This window comes from Heterocephalus glaber, unplaced genomic scaffold, assembly GCF_053883595.1.
Source record: "Heterocephalus glaber isolate CG9 unplaced genomic scaffold, H.glaber_assembly_v1.0 deba00000281, whole genome shotgun sequence".
NCBI lineage: Eukaryota > Metazoa > Chordata > Mammalia > Rodentia > Bathyergidae > Heterocephalus > Heterocephalus glaber.
Window position 1 is genome coordinate 28,897,169 of NW_028258139.1, and position 14,240 is coordinate 28,911,408.

Here is a 14,240-nt window from a genome sequence, read left to right on the forward strand (position 1 = left end):
TTGAACAGAGGTTAGGTAGAACTCTTGAAGACATTGGTGTAGGAAAAGTTTTTATGAAGAAAACCTCAGTTGCCCATGAACTAGCACAAACAATTAACAAGTGGGATCTCTTCTTATTATTCTTATCTTTTCTCTGCACAGCAACAGAAACCAACAACAGTGTCAGGAGACAACCCACAATTTGGGAAAATATTTTCACCAGCTGTCCCTCAGACAAAGATCTACTATCTAGACTCTATAAGGAACTTAAAAACTCAGATCTCCCAAATTTAAATACCCAATCCAAAAATGGGCATCTGTAATGAATAGACATTTCTTATACAAAGAAGTAGAAATAGCAAATAAACGTATGAAAAAATGTTCAACATCACTGGTCATTCAAGAGATGCAAATAGAAAGAATGCTGAGATTCCACCTCACCCCCAGAAAGAATGGCTGCTATCAAGAAATCAACCAATAATGAATGTCGGCAGGGCTGTAGGCAAAGAGGAACCCTACTCCACTTTTGGTGGGAGTGTAGACTCGTGCAACCACTGTGGAAATCAGTATGGGGATACCTCAAAGAACTAGGACTAGAAGTCCCTTTTGACCCAGCTATTCCCCTGCTGGGTATCTTCCCAAAAGAATTAAAAGAGTCAAACCACAGTAATATATGTGCACCCATGTTCATAGCAACAGAATTTATAATAGTTAAAACTTGGAAGCAGCCTAATTGCCCATCAACTGGAGACTGGATAATGAAAATGTGGTTTCTTTATAAAATGGAGTACTACTCAGCCATAAAAAATGAGAAATTAGAGACATTTATAGCTAAATGGATGCACATTGAGGCAATACTCTTAAGTGAAATAAATAGGACACACATGTAAATACCAAATAGTTTCTCTAGTGTGAGAAACTGAAAATGTAAATAAGGACTAAAAGGTATAACAGATGTGAAATAGGAAGAAAAGGGTCAAAGGGGAAGGGGAAGTGGGAGGCATAGTGGAAAGGAAAGAAGGGAATGGAATTAATGAAAAAAATTCAAACAAAGTTTATGTAAATAGGGAGGGATGGAGGGGTTGAAGAGAGGTCAAGGGAATCAGGAAAAAAATAAGAACCAAGAGAGATTATGTAAAGGTTCAAATTTCCAATGATGAATGTCATTATATTGTACACCTAAAATGTACCAATAAAATTAATTTTAAAAAAGAACTCACAAAGCTTAACATCAAATAATCAAATAACCCACTCTATAAATGGGAAGATGACCTGAACAGACACTTCTCAAAAGTAGAAGTACAAATGATCAATAAGTATATATTTTAAAAACCTACAACATCTGTAGGCATTTGGGAAATGCAAATCAAAACAACACTGAGATTCCATCTCTCCCCAGTCAGAACAGCTATCTTCAGGACACAGCATGCCCGCTGCCAGACTCGAAAATGGCAGCCAGGCACAGCTCACCCAAGCAGGACGTTCCCGCCTCCTTCAGCCTTATCTGCAAGCTTCCAGAGTGGCCACTGGGAACCCACTCCTCAGCCTGCCTACTGCTGGTCACCATCTTGTAACCAGTGAATAACGTGGGAGGAAGGTGGAGTACCTTCAAAATCAGCCATCCGAATCTTTTCAGTCTTGTCGAAGAGGAAAGTATCAGCCTGGAAACTTGGTTCCTTAGCAGCAAAGTAGTCCCTTAAGAGAAAATGTTCCTTTAAGACTGGAATTAAGCCCTTCAGAGAATACAAGAAGAAACAAAAATCGTGTCACTGAAATCCCTCAAAATTTTTAAATGAGCTCAAGGATAATAATTCATGTGTTATCCCAAAAACAAGACTCAGAAGGAGATCCCTTCTTTTGATATGCTCCATAGAGTGGGAAGAAGAAAAATTTCCTGTTCCACAAAAAAACCAACATTCTTAGGATTTTCATTTTTCAAGTTCAGTGGAACTGCAGTAGACTGAAAAGGCAGAGAAGTGGTATGCAGGGTGCTCTGTGCACAACCAGACAGCACTTTGAAAGAGAAGCCCCTCTCTGAGACAGGTGTAGCACACTGCGGGCTTGTGTCTCCATGAGAACTTGCACCAAGCAGTCGAAGCCCCTCTTTTCCAATAAAAAAATACAGGCTTCTGAATTAAGGCTTTAAAATGCCCTTTTCCTATTGGCTCATATTTAGCCCAAAAATGGCATTTGATTAAACAGCATACAGTTCCTGTGAGTCCACATTCAACCTTTTTCATACATTTGCTACACCTTTGGTTTCTCCAGAAGATGAAAGAGGAAATCTTGCAGAGTAAAGATGCCTCAGTATTGAGAAAGGTTGGGTCCCCTTCCTAATCCACAAATCATACACTGGAAGGTACCTCACAGGCTATATAAATGGGAGCCCAAATTAGCTCCTGGAATGACAGAAGCAAGGAGGGACAGTTCCTCAATTCCACAAGCTAATTGTGACTCTGAAGAAGGCACAACCAGCCACCATGTGCCTGCAGTCACAGAGAGAGACGCAGCACTGATGTTGAGACAGCCGTGCCCGTGTTCGCAGACAGGGAGCCCGGGAAGTCCACACACACACTGAGTGCGTACACAGCCTCAGGCCAGCCTTGCTTCACATTAGAGAACCCCTGTTAGGGAAGTGATGACCTGCAGGGAGCAGGAGGCTGTCTCGAAGGGGGACTGGAAGGCACATGTTTTTTGCTCAGGGACTGTGAGCTCCTGCTGATGCCATAGATCCCTGCACACCCGAGGCGAGCAGTGCATTCACAACCTCAGTGTGAGGCCCCAACCTGTGTCTGTGTCAGTCCTCCACTGCAGCAGCTTCTGCACTGTCACGAAGAACCTAGGTTTTCCTATTTTTTGAACCATTGCTACTATATCACTGAATAGGGCCTTTCAGGTGGCTGTTCATCTGAAGCCATCTATGGGCATATTGAGGGGGATGGGAGCAGCAGGCTCCCTCTACCATGGATGTTATAGGAAGTTTTAAAAGCACATCATTATAAACAAGAAACAAGAAGCAGTCAAAGCAAAATTAACCCTTCTTTCCTCAACCTGCATTAACTGGCCTGCTTACATGTACATCACTACGCCTCTCGGAAGCACTGTACCAAGTGCAAGGTGTCCTCGTACACTCTGCAAACAGAGTTACTCATCTCAGTCAGATGTGATCTGCTGTTATGTACTCAGACATGGCAATCACTGAAACAACAGGATAGAGCTACAGATGTTCAGTAAAGCTACAAAAATATTTGCCAGGTTAGCTAACAGTTTGATTTTGGATGGCTGTAGCATTTGAATGAGGCAACTCTGGGCCTCTGCTATGAAGAATTCTATTTCTTACTAATGGACAAATTATTAATAATGAATGACTATTTCAACAGTGTGACTAATGTTTGAAATTACTTTTTCTAAGAAAATTTACATAACTTTCCAAAAGTAGTGATGCTTGTAGTTACTGTAAATCAAGCTTTGGAAGTACCAAAAAAATTTTTTAAACTGCCTTCCTTTTAGAAAAAAATGCAACTTTGAGACCACAAAAGTATTGTCTCAGTTACTTTTCTTCATTGCTGAGACAAAATATCCAACACCTAAAGTTAAAGAGGGGAAGGTTTACTTAGCTCACAGTTTGTATAGGTTTCAGTCCACAATGGGCTGGCTCCAGGGCAAGATGGATGGCAGAGGGGCATTAGAGAGGAAAAATAGTTCATGATGAGCAGAAGGCAGCAAAGCAGTGAAGTAGCAAGCTACAAATGACTAAAGACAACAGCATCCCTCTTTCTGTCTCATATTTATTCCAGGCTACTCACACTTGGGACATACAGCACTCACACCCTTAACCCTAGCATCGCATCACACCATGAATCAATCCCAGCATCACATCCTTAATCCCAGCATCATACACCCTAGATCCAGGCACCTCTGAAAAGCCCCACCTATGACTGCATGAGGCTTTGAGGGGCATTGACACATAGCCTTTGCAGGTATAGTGCAGTTCACTTAATAGTTAATGTATTTTATAGTCAGTCTCCTCTTCTCTTCTGCAAAAGTACTATCAAGTAAACTAGGTTTTCTAAACAGTTGTACTTAAATTTCAAATATAAAGTTAGTAGTACAATTTTATTTAAAAGTCCTAAGTATTAATTTTTTAATGTGTGCTTTAACTTAAAACAAGTATTTGGAATAGCCGCTGGAAGTATAGTTCTGCCTGTGTTTTTAAAGTTGACATATGCAGTCTAAATATTGTTTTATTAATGTTGGATCCATTCCTGTGCCCACGGTGAGTTAGTGAGCCAGGAAGAAAAGGGGACTAGAAAACTCCCAAACAAGTCAGATAATAGTAACCACAGTGGTGGGTTGAGATTATTGTTAAACTATAATTAATAATGGGGATGGCAGTATTTATGTCTTTGTTGTAAACTCTTCTAGCTGAAGTACAATTTATAGAATTTCAGTAGTCAATTCTTCATGGAAAAACCTGAACCCTAAATTACAGATTTAAAAAGCACTGTACAATCACTGTATTGGTAAATAACTTTACTTAGCACCTTTTGTCACTTGGAATAGTGTGCAATACAATTTGATGAACACCTTGAGAAGTACTACCGAGTGCTAGTGTTTGCTTAGTATTGAACTGAATTTTCAGTTCTGGCCTAGGCATTTTACACTACAGTAGCCCAATCCATGCTTGCGTTGTTTTGTTAATGTGCTCTGTATCACTGGCCTGGCGAGTGAGCACTCCTTAGATCCTTTGCCAGCTGCTACAGAAGGCCATTTTATACTCCTATGGCTATTGCCAAGGCTGCAAAAGAGAAAAGCCATATATGTGTATGCAACACTCAGCCTTTGACTACTAATGCATGTTTATATTTGCTGTGCCTTGCTGTGGCTGGGTGATTTTTTTTGTGCTAATAAAGTTTTATTTGGTGTTCTTATAAAAGAAAAGAGCATACAAAAACTATAAATGCTGGAAAAGATGCTGAGCAAAAGAAAACTTCTATGATGCTAATGGGAATGTAAATTATTATAGCCGCTGTGGAAATCTGTATGGAGGATCCTCAAAAAACTCTTCACTGAGGGCCAAGGATTTAGTTCAGTGCTTCCACCGACTGCCTCGCAAGCGCAAGGTCCCAAGTTCGATCCCCAGCACCAAAAAAAAAAAAAACCTCTTCGTTGCTATATACCTAAAACAATTAAAGTCAGCATAGTATAGGGAAAACCTGCATAGAATTTTTATTGAGGCACAGTTCACAATAGCCAAGACATGGAGCCAACCTAGGTGCCCATAACAGATAAATGGATAAAGAAAATGTGGTGTATATACACAACTAATATTATTCTTCAGTAAAAAAAAAATATACAAAATTTGTCATTTGTAAAAAAATGTATGGGTCTGAAGATCATCAGCTGAACAAAATAAGCCAGGCTCAGAAAATCAAATATCACATATTCTCCCTAAATGTGGAATCTAAAAAATAGCAAGGAAATAGAATGGAGACAATCATTAGCCAATAGGAAGCGAATAAGGGTGAGGGGTGGAAGGTTAATGGGGGATGGATGTGATCAAAATAGATTATATGCACTGAAACCCAATATGTAAAATTAATAGACACTAGTAATAAAAGGAAACAACAAAATTGGGAAAAAAACTGATGTTACACTTGGGTACCCCCAACTACTGCACCCAAGAGACATGCTGCGAGTAGAGCCAACCCGCGCCTACCATTGTGCTAGCTACAAACCTATAGCCATCTTACATTCCTTTCTTTCTTAGCAAGTTTGGGTCTGAAAGCATAAAGCAAAGGTGACAAATCCACCCGCAGCAGGCGCTACACCTGTCCTGGCCTCCATCCTGCACAAGCATCACAGTTGAAACCAGCGCCATTTCCACTGCACCACAGGGACCTCGGCATCTCCCACACAGCCAACAATGTCTGGCTAACTGTCAAGGGCAACGTATCACTGCAAGGCACAGGGATTTTGTCCATTTTGCCTTCCCACACAGCTCCAGCTGGAATCAAAGCCTAAACTGGAGTTGCTTCAAGGATAGAATAGGAGAAGAAAACTAAGAAGAATATTCTCATGGGTAACAAAACAACCAAAATAAGTAAACAAAAACACACAGTAAAAGCTGGTTGTAAGAAGGCCCAGCGTCGATTCGCAGTGATTCCATGTGTTCTGGTGTCAACACCACACTGGCTAACTGGAATACAGACACAAATGATAAAGTCCCCACATGATATTACTGAAACAAACAGCACTTAACAAGATAGCAGTGATTACAGCTGTGCGAGCTCCGTGCCTTCAGGCAAAGACCTGAATATAAAAGAGGAACTCTGTAGTATTTGTTTTTAGGGGGTTTTTTGTTTTTGTTGTTTTTTGGTACCAGGGATTGAACTCCGGCCCTTGCACTTTCAAGGTGGGCAGCAGCACCACTGAGCTAAATCCCTGGCCCCATAATATCTGTTAAATGACTAAGACACAGAGGTCAGAGCATTAAGACCAAAAGCCTTAAGGAAAAAGGCAGTGTTTTCTTAAATCTTAAGAAATCGTGTTTTTACAGATGAAGGGACATACACAGGAGAAAAACTCCCACTTATAATGTTGCTACAAAATTATGATGAAAATCAAGATAGGTCTGGGGAAGGAGAAGTAGGTCAGTGGTAGAGTACTTACCTGGCATGTGCAGGGTCCTAGGTTCAATTCTCAGCACTGAAAAGTAAAAAAGAATTTCCTAATTTCTTATCCTCTTATCATTGCACTCTGATAAGACTTATTGTTCATAGAGGTCTCACTTGGCTACCTTCCAAATGACTTAAGAGACTGCTTAATGACTATAATGGAAGCAAGGATATGACAACATGGTTATCAAGCTGTTGCAATCCGTCTTTATTTGCTCCTGATATCCTAGGAATCCCAAATTCAACAGTGCCTACATGTTCCACCTGGGTATCTGCTGTTGCACTGACATTTTATCTGATTTCTTTTATAGAAAACTAATTAAAATCAACTAGGGTTATATGTCATCAATTGGCCTGGTTTTTCGAGGTCGTTAACAGATAGAAGAAAGGACTTGAGGGGTAATAACTGCCATTTGTTTTTACCCTCTAAATTGCAGATGTCTGTTTCTAATGGATGAACAAGGGAAATTTCAAAGCACTTACTTCAAGCATAGCTGTCTTCCATCAAGCAGCTGTATTAGAGATTTGATTAACATTATTTCTTTTTCAAAGGTACTTGAAAGAATTCATCCTTTATTTTTTCATAGACTATGTTCAATCTTCCCTATTTTTGAATTCTGATAAGATTTATGGTTTGTGCCTCTCCCACACACTGTTGTACTTTATTATGTATGCTTTTGTGTCATATGCTGTCTTTTGTATTCTAAATCATTGTGTCTCCAGCAAGCTATAGGTTAAAGGTGAAGAGACTGGGCCTTCTATTTTTCTCATGACTCTCAAAACAGGAAAGACAGAAAGTAAAGAAGAATAAGGAAGAAGAGAATGGAAAGAAGGAACTGAGAAGAATGAAAATATGCACAAAATGGGGATTTATTCTTCATCTACAGTGCTGTATGCCTTTATATAACATGTAATGTATGCCACTTAATTATTATAAGAATCATACCCAATAAATGCCTCTTTCTCGTTTGGATATAGGGCAGCAAAACACAAACTGATCACCAGTTTAATGGCAGAAACAGAATGAAAACCCAGATCTCAAGAACAGTACTGGACCACTCCCCTTCCCTGAGGGCGGCAACTGGCAGCTGATTGATGCCTTCAGACTCACTCTCCGCAATCCCTTGGGCATGAGTGATGGAACAGAATTTCAGCCCATGAGCCATGGCTCTGTAAGAAAATGTTAGGCTATTCAGGTTATTCTTATTATTGATCTAAAAAATAGCTAAGAAACAAAATTAGGTAGGTGTGTTGTAAACAAAAAATAATGAATTAAGTGGATGCACATTGAGGCCATACTCTTAAGTGAAATAAATAGGACACACATGTATAAATACCAAATAGTTTCTCTGGTGTGAGAAACGGAAAGTGTAAATAAGGATCAAAATGTATAATTGATTATGTGAAATAGGAAGAAAAGGTAAAAAGGGGTAGGGGAAGTGGGAGGGGCAGGGGAAAGGAAAGAAGGAAAAAAAAATATGAGACAAGGAAAAAATGGAAACAAAGTCTTTGTAAATAGGGAAAGGTGGAGGGGGTGAAGGGAGGACAGGGGAATGGGGAAAAAATAGGAACCAAGATACATCATGTAAAGGTACAAGATCCCAGCGATGAATGTAACTGTATTATATACCTAAAATGTACCAATAACTTAATGAAAATAATCATAATAATAATGAATTAAGAATTTTCCTTGTGAAAGCGCAGAGTAAAATATATTTACAATACATATAACCAACAAATAAGTTGTCTCAAGATTATATAAGTAGTCCTTACATATCAATGAAAGAAGCACAATAGAAACAATCAAAACACTTGGAAAGGGTACGTCATATAAAAAGCATATGCTACATTGGGAGGCTGTAAAATGTATTCTCCAAACTGGGACCGCTTTTGAGAGTGAACAAGATGCTGCCAACAGGTACAACAAGACAGCCAAAGCAGTCTGGATCTGACCCAGGCAGCTACAATGTAGGGACACCCTACCCAGTAACATCAAACATAAGAAAAGGAGCTTTATCTCATTGGCCACCCAAGAAATGCAAGTCAAAGCCACAGTGAGATACTTCCAAACACCCATTAGAATAATTACAATGAAAAAAATGACAGTGCTAACTGTTGGTGGGATATTGAGCACCTAAAACTTCTACACACTAGGAGTAGAGATGGGGGGAATATAAACTGAAACAATCACTTAAGGAACATTTTGGGAGTATCTACCAAATAAAACAAATGTCTAAGGCATCAATTCTCCTTCCTCAAGTACACAGAGAACAAATATATAAATATAAAATATATATATAATATATAATATAAATATTATAAAATATAAATATATATATAATATGAATAATGTGTATAAATAAAATAGTAAATAATATTATATAGTAAAATATAAATATAAATAAATAAAATATATAATATAAATAATATAATATATAATATAAAATATATATATATATGTATTTGAAAATACATAAAAGTTTTACAGAGTAGCACTATTTACAAAGGCCCTAACCAGGAAAAAGCCCAAATGGCTATCCATGGTAGAATATCTAAATGAGTACAATGAATAGGGCCTAAGTAGAAGAAAGAAAAAAATCCACAAGGAGTCCAGGAAGCCTTCCAGAGGAACTTGGACCAGTAGTATAATTCCCTTCTCCCAATGGAATGAGGAGGGTGAATGTCCAGGGCCAAAGGCAGAGCAATCTCGTGATCCATTGGTAGATATTTCTAGCTGTAATCTCGCCTCTTTCTAAAATTAAAATCAAAAGTGATTCAAGGCATTTGCGGCCACAAAACGTCCAGAGCATGAGCCATTCAAGCCAGCCCAGCCAGTCACCCCGGTCTTCCAACAGCTCCCGTCAGCTTGTGGAACTTCTAATGGTGGTGGGACACTTCCATGCTGCGCTTCAGGTCGCTGAACCACCTTGCATTCTCCCAACTTCTACTTGGTTGGCCCTGTGGTCTTGCCAAACTCATGCTCAAATAGCAGTTCCCTGCACCAGCCCAGACAAGTTATTTCTGGCCTCCTCCCACTTTCACAGGCACACACTCTCAGTTCCATCCCAGGAAACAGTCTGGAAAATTTGGAACAAGGAGAGATCATTGGAAAGCCAGCCTTTCTGCGCTCCCAATGCTATGTCCCTCCAAGTATTTTCTGAAAACTGAGCTCAAGCCTCCCCTTCCTCCATAGCCACACCCACAGAGAGCCCCTTTCTATTTACAAAAGGTCCTAATTGGTTTAAATGAGCCTGGGCTAGCAAAAGACCCAGGGGTGTGAGACAGGGGAATGGTATGGGCTTTGACTCAGCCCTGAGTGAGCTTGCTCCTAGGGTTGGCCTGCTAGTCTTGGATTCTAGCTGAGCCACACAGAGCTGATCAGAGTACAACACTTAATTTCTCTGTACCTCTGTTTCTATATCCATAAAATAGGGTAAGGTCTTAATTCCACTTTGTAGCTTTATTGTAAGGAGCATATCAATTACATTTATATAACAAGAATAGGTACAGATGTGAATTATATATAACATACATAAATGCACCTAGCACCGTGTGAGAATTAGCTACTATAATAAGCATTCTCGTTATCTATTGTACCCTTCCTGCCTTCAGAATGAAATATCCCCAAGATGACTGCAAAACTGTCTCCATCCCACCTGCTCTGCAGTGCAACCCCCACTCCTCCCCTGCAAGGGACAGTACTTTCTTCTGTGCGGTGGATTAACTGATGGTCAACTTGGAACACCCAGTGGAACTGAGTCAGGGTGGTTCTGGGTGTGGAAGGCCCACCTGAGGATTGCTGCCAAAATGACATAAAAGGAGAATGGGAGGGAAGGCTGCGTGCTGCTGATTTTCCTGAAGAAGCTACTTTTTTACAGTTTTTCTTCAAAGGGGCTCTGGCTGCTGTCTTCCTTCAGGAGAGCTTTGGACTCAGCTGTTCCCATCCTTGGAGGAGCTCGGGTCCTTGCTGTATCCAGAGATGGCCGCTGTTCTCTTCCAGGGAGCGCTGCTCTTCACCTTTGTCTTAAGCACCGCCAGATCCTTCAGCCTCTGGCGCAAACCCTCCATCCCACTGGCACAGGCTTTCTAGCTCTCACCACTGGCCTCTGGGCCTTCCTGGTGAAGGTCCTCCATACAGACCTTCGAGGGACATCGTCGTGGGCTCCAGGCCTCCAGCTGGACTTCTGCGGGACGCTGCTGGGATCCAAGCCCTTGGCTGGATTCTTTGGGTCTCTAGTGTGCAGACAGATCTCTTCCACTCCTCTGCATTTGACTTTTGGGTGAATATTATAAATAATCCTATAAGTTATGTGCCCTGCACTAAATCTATTCCCTTGAAAACCCTGACGACAACATTCTGTCTTTTGGGATTTGGGAGAAACTTGTGACAACTTTGACCAACAGGATATGGTAGAAATAATGTTCTGGTCTCACACGTAGCCTTCTCTGGCCTAGGAGTTTCTTTTCCTGCTATTTGAGAAGTTAACCATGACATAGTGACACAACCCTGAGTCAATTATGCTGTGCAAAATCCAAGCCAAGACCTTGGAAGATGAGATGGGAAGGAGGAGAGAAAAGACCAAATCACCAAGACACCAGACACATGTGTGAAAAGACATTTCTGCCGTCAATCACATTTGGGCCTTTGGGTCACTCCAGCCCCAGCTGCTCTCTGATAGCAATCATGTGAGGGGCCCCAGCAAGGCCATTCAGCTAAGCCCAGTCATCACAGAACTCTGGCAGGAATAATAAGCTCTGTTTCAAGGCCTTGAGTTCTGGGGGGTTATTAGCAATAAGAGATAAGTGAACAAGCCCTACATGATTGTGGGTGAGCCGCTTCATCGATCTGACCCCGGTATCACAGACAAGACACAAAACAGACATAAATATTTGCCATGGCCATGGGAAAGGTTTTGCTTGCTTTGTACCTTAAGAAGGAGGATTGCTGCCTCTCGGTCTGACAGGGAAATGAGAAAGCAGAGGGTGCATTACTGATGCATCAGAACGTCCTTCACCTCCTCTTTGCTGCTATTGCCCTAAGTACCCCTCCACAGTCACCCTAGAACCCGCTTCCTGACCCCACCTCGACTCCTTCATCCTAATGCAAAGCTCAGAAGCAGAGACACGTTGCGCCCAAAACCCTCTCCTGGAACCTTGAACCATTCCCACCTCTGGCCTTTGCGCAGTTATCTGCTTTTAAAAGGGATGCTGCTTCCAAATAGTCACCAGTGTGAACACGGACAAGAAAATGACAGGCTGTTCTGGAAATCCAAAAGCTATGCATTCCCAGGACTGACCATTATTAGCATCTAGTATTCAATGAGTATTAAATGTATGCAGAAAAGGAGAGTGCCTTGTCTCATTTTTATTGGAAAATTGTATTTCAAACCTCTATTTCTTAAATAATGTTTGTAGAAGCTCCACATCACAGTCACCAGGGGGCTTATTTAAAATGCAGATTTCAGATCCTTATTGAATCAGAACCTCCTGGAATGAAGGCTGGAAATTTGTATTTTTAACAAGCACCCAAAATGATTATTAAGGGCACTAAACTTCAAGAGCTACTACTCTAAATTCTCAGTTCTCTTTCCATGTTTGATTTGGAAACCATGAAATGGCTAAGATTGGGAACAAAGAGACGCAAGAAAAATTCATACACTCCAGTGCTTTCATACCTGCTCATAGAATGAGTCACATCTGCGGACTTCCTCTCCACCTAAGGGTATAAACACTACAAATTTACACTGAGTTTTTTAATCTGTTTTTCCTTAATCTGTCTAAATATAAGAGGAAAACTGAGAGCACCTTATTATAAATTCCAAGGCTTCCATAGAATGTTTACTTAAAGGCATGGGGAAGATTTCATAATAAAAAGCGATTGTGTCATTCCAGATATGGTAGGTGTAAGAACACTTACTATGCACACTTCTTTGAGTTGTCTAGTTTCTCTAGGAAAAGACTATAGGGCTTAGAGGATGACCTTGGGAAAGTCATTTAAATGTCGAAAGACCATTTTCCTCATGTACAAAGAGTTTCTATGAGGGCTATTTAGGGCCACATATTGCACAACTTGCATCAACTCACAACTGGACAATGCAGGGCAGAACCTGAATATCTGCCCTTGGTGGTGTCATGACTGAGTGAATGAGTGTAAATGAATATACTGTACTGAAGTGTGTGTGTGCTGTATGCTTGTGAGGACAGTAAGGAATTAACACAACGTAGTGAAGGGATGGAAGAATAAAACTTCATTTAGATCTATAAAATAGGAATCTAAGAAATTGGTTGTCCAGATACACAGTTGTTTGGTTGAAGTCACTCCTCAAGTTCAGTAAGATAATTGAGCGGTCCAAGAACACACACTTGTTACACATGGTGCAGAGGACACCACAGGTTCCCTGCCCATATTGTGAGCCCTTCTCCTTTCTGAGAAATTCCTTGATTTACATTTTTAGACCTTCAGGTCCTCCAACCCGTTGACAGGGCTCCATTTTCAGGTACAAGCATGGAAAGTATAACCCATACCTCAGCCCATTTGCTCCCCGTGTTTCCCTGAGGGTGAACAAAGAGGATGTGACCAAAGTGGACTGCTCAGAATGAATGACCAGGTTTGCACACGTGCTCTGGGAAAGGCTCTGCTTGTTTCTGCAGAAAGATGAGCCGGGAGTTGCCCAGGGATGAGGGGACAACTTGGAGGTGAGGTCTGGATCCCACCACACCTGAGGCTGTGTTCTGTACTATGAAATGCTTTCACCATCACTTGCAACATCAAATCACGAATACTGTGCACAACAGTACTGTGCCTACCAGGATTGTACTTGTTACTAGTTTGCATTGTGTTCATACATCAACTTGAACTTGACTGACCATACAATTTATTATCTAAACCAGGGTATTTTTGATACTTGTCTCAGGACAGAAGCATGGAGAAAGGCAAGCCCAGATATATAGTCACCTGAATTTTGATCAAATGGACAGATGATTATCTAAACATATAGACTCGATATTTTTAAAAATTAGTCCATTTTACAGTGCTCACCAGTACACTGATGACAGAACCATGTTCAACAGAAAGCAGATACTCAATATTTAGTTACTGAAAAAAGAATCTCAAAAACATTTCAGAATACTTATTCATGCATTTCTTCCACAAACTGCTTTATATGGCAATCATTCCTGAAGGCACTAAGGTTTCTGCCCTCCTAAAGTTTTCACTCTTGAAGAGAAGGATCAGACAATACACAAGAAGGCAAGCACTTTCCGTTAAGGGAAGGAAAAATAATAGAGTGGCATGGAGAAAGAAAGACAATTGCCAGATGGTAGGATCCGGAACAACTCTGAAAGTTGATGTGTGAGCTGAAACCAAGTCACCCAGGTAAAGTGCAGGAGACCGGGGATTGTGCTCAGTGATGCCGTGTTCGACTCTCAAGCGCAAGGTCCTGAGTTCCATCCCTGGTACCAGAAAACAAAGAGCAGGAGGGGGTCCCTACAGCAAATGCTGGCTCTTGGTCTGCTCCTCTGCACTGTTCTTCAGTTCATAACATGACCCAGGAGGCCATAGAGTATTTAGTTACCCAGGAGCTG

The 14,240-nt window shown here is 40.9% G+C and overlaps 1 long non-coding RNA gene across 3 annotated transcripts in view; it reads right to left on the reverse strand.

Annotated features, from left to right (window-relative positions):
- Positions 1 to 14,240, reverse strand: part of LOC106008792 (uncharacterized) — a 100,114-nt gene that overhangs the window by 10,164 nt on the left and 75,710 nt on the right. For 2 of the 3 annotated variants that reach the window (XR_015441527.1, XR_002392115.2), the window contains one exon: positions 6,652 to 6,687. This is a non-coding gene — a long non-coding RNA (uncharacterized LOC106008792). Of the gene's footprint in view, positions 1 to 1,585; positions 6,688 to 14,240 lie in introns of all 3 variants that reach the window. The other variant, XR_015441529.1, reaches the window with a different exon arrangement.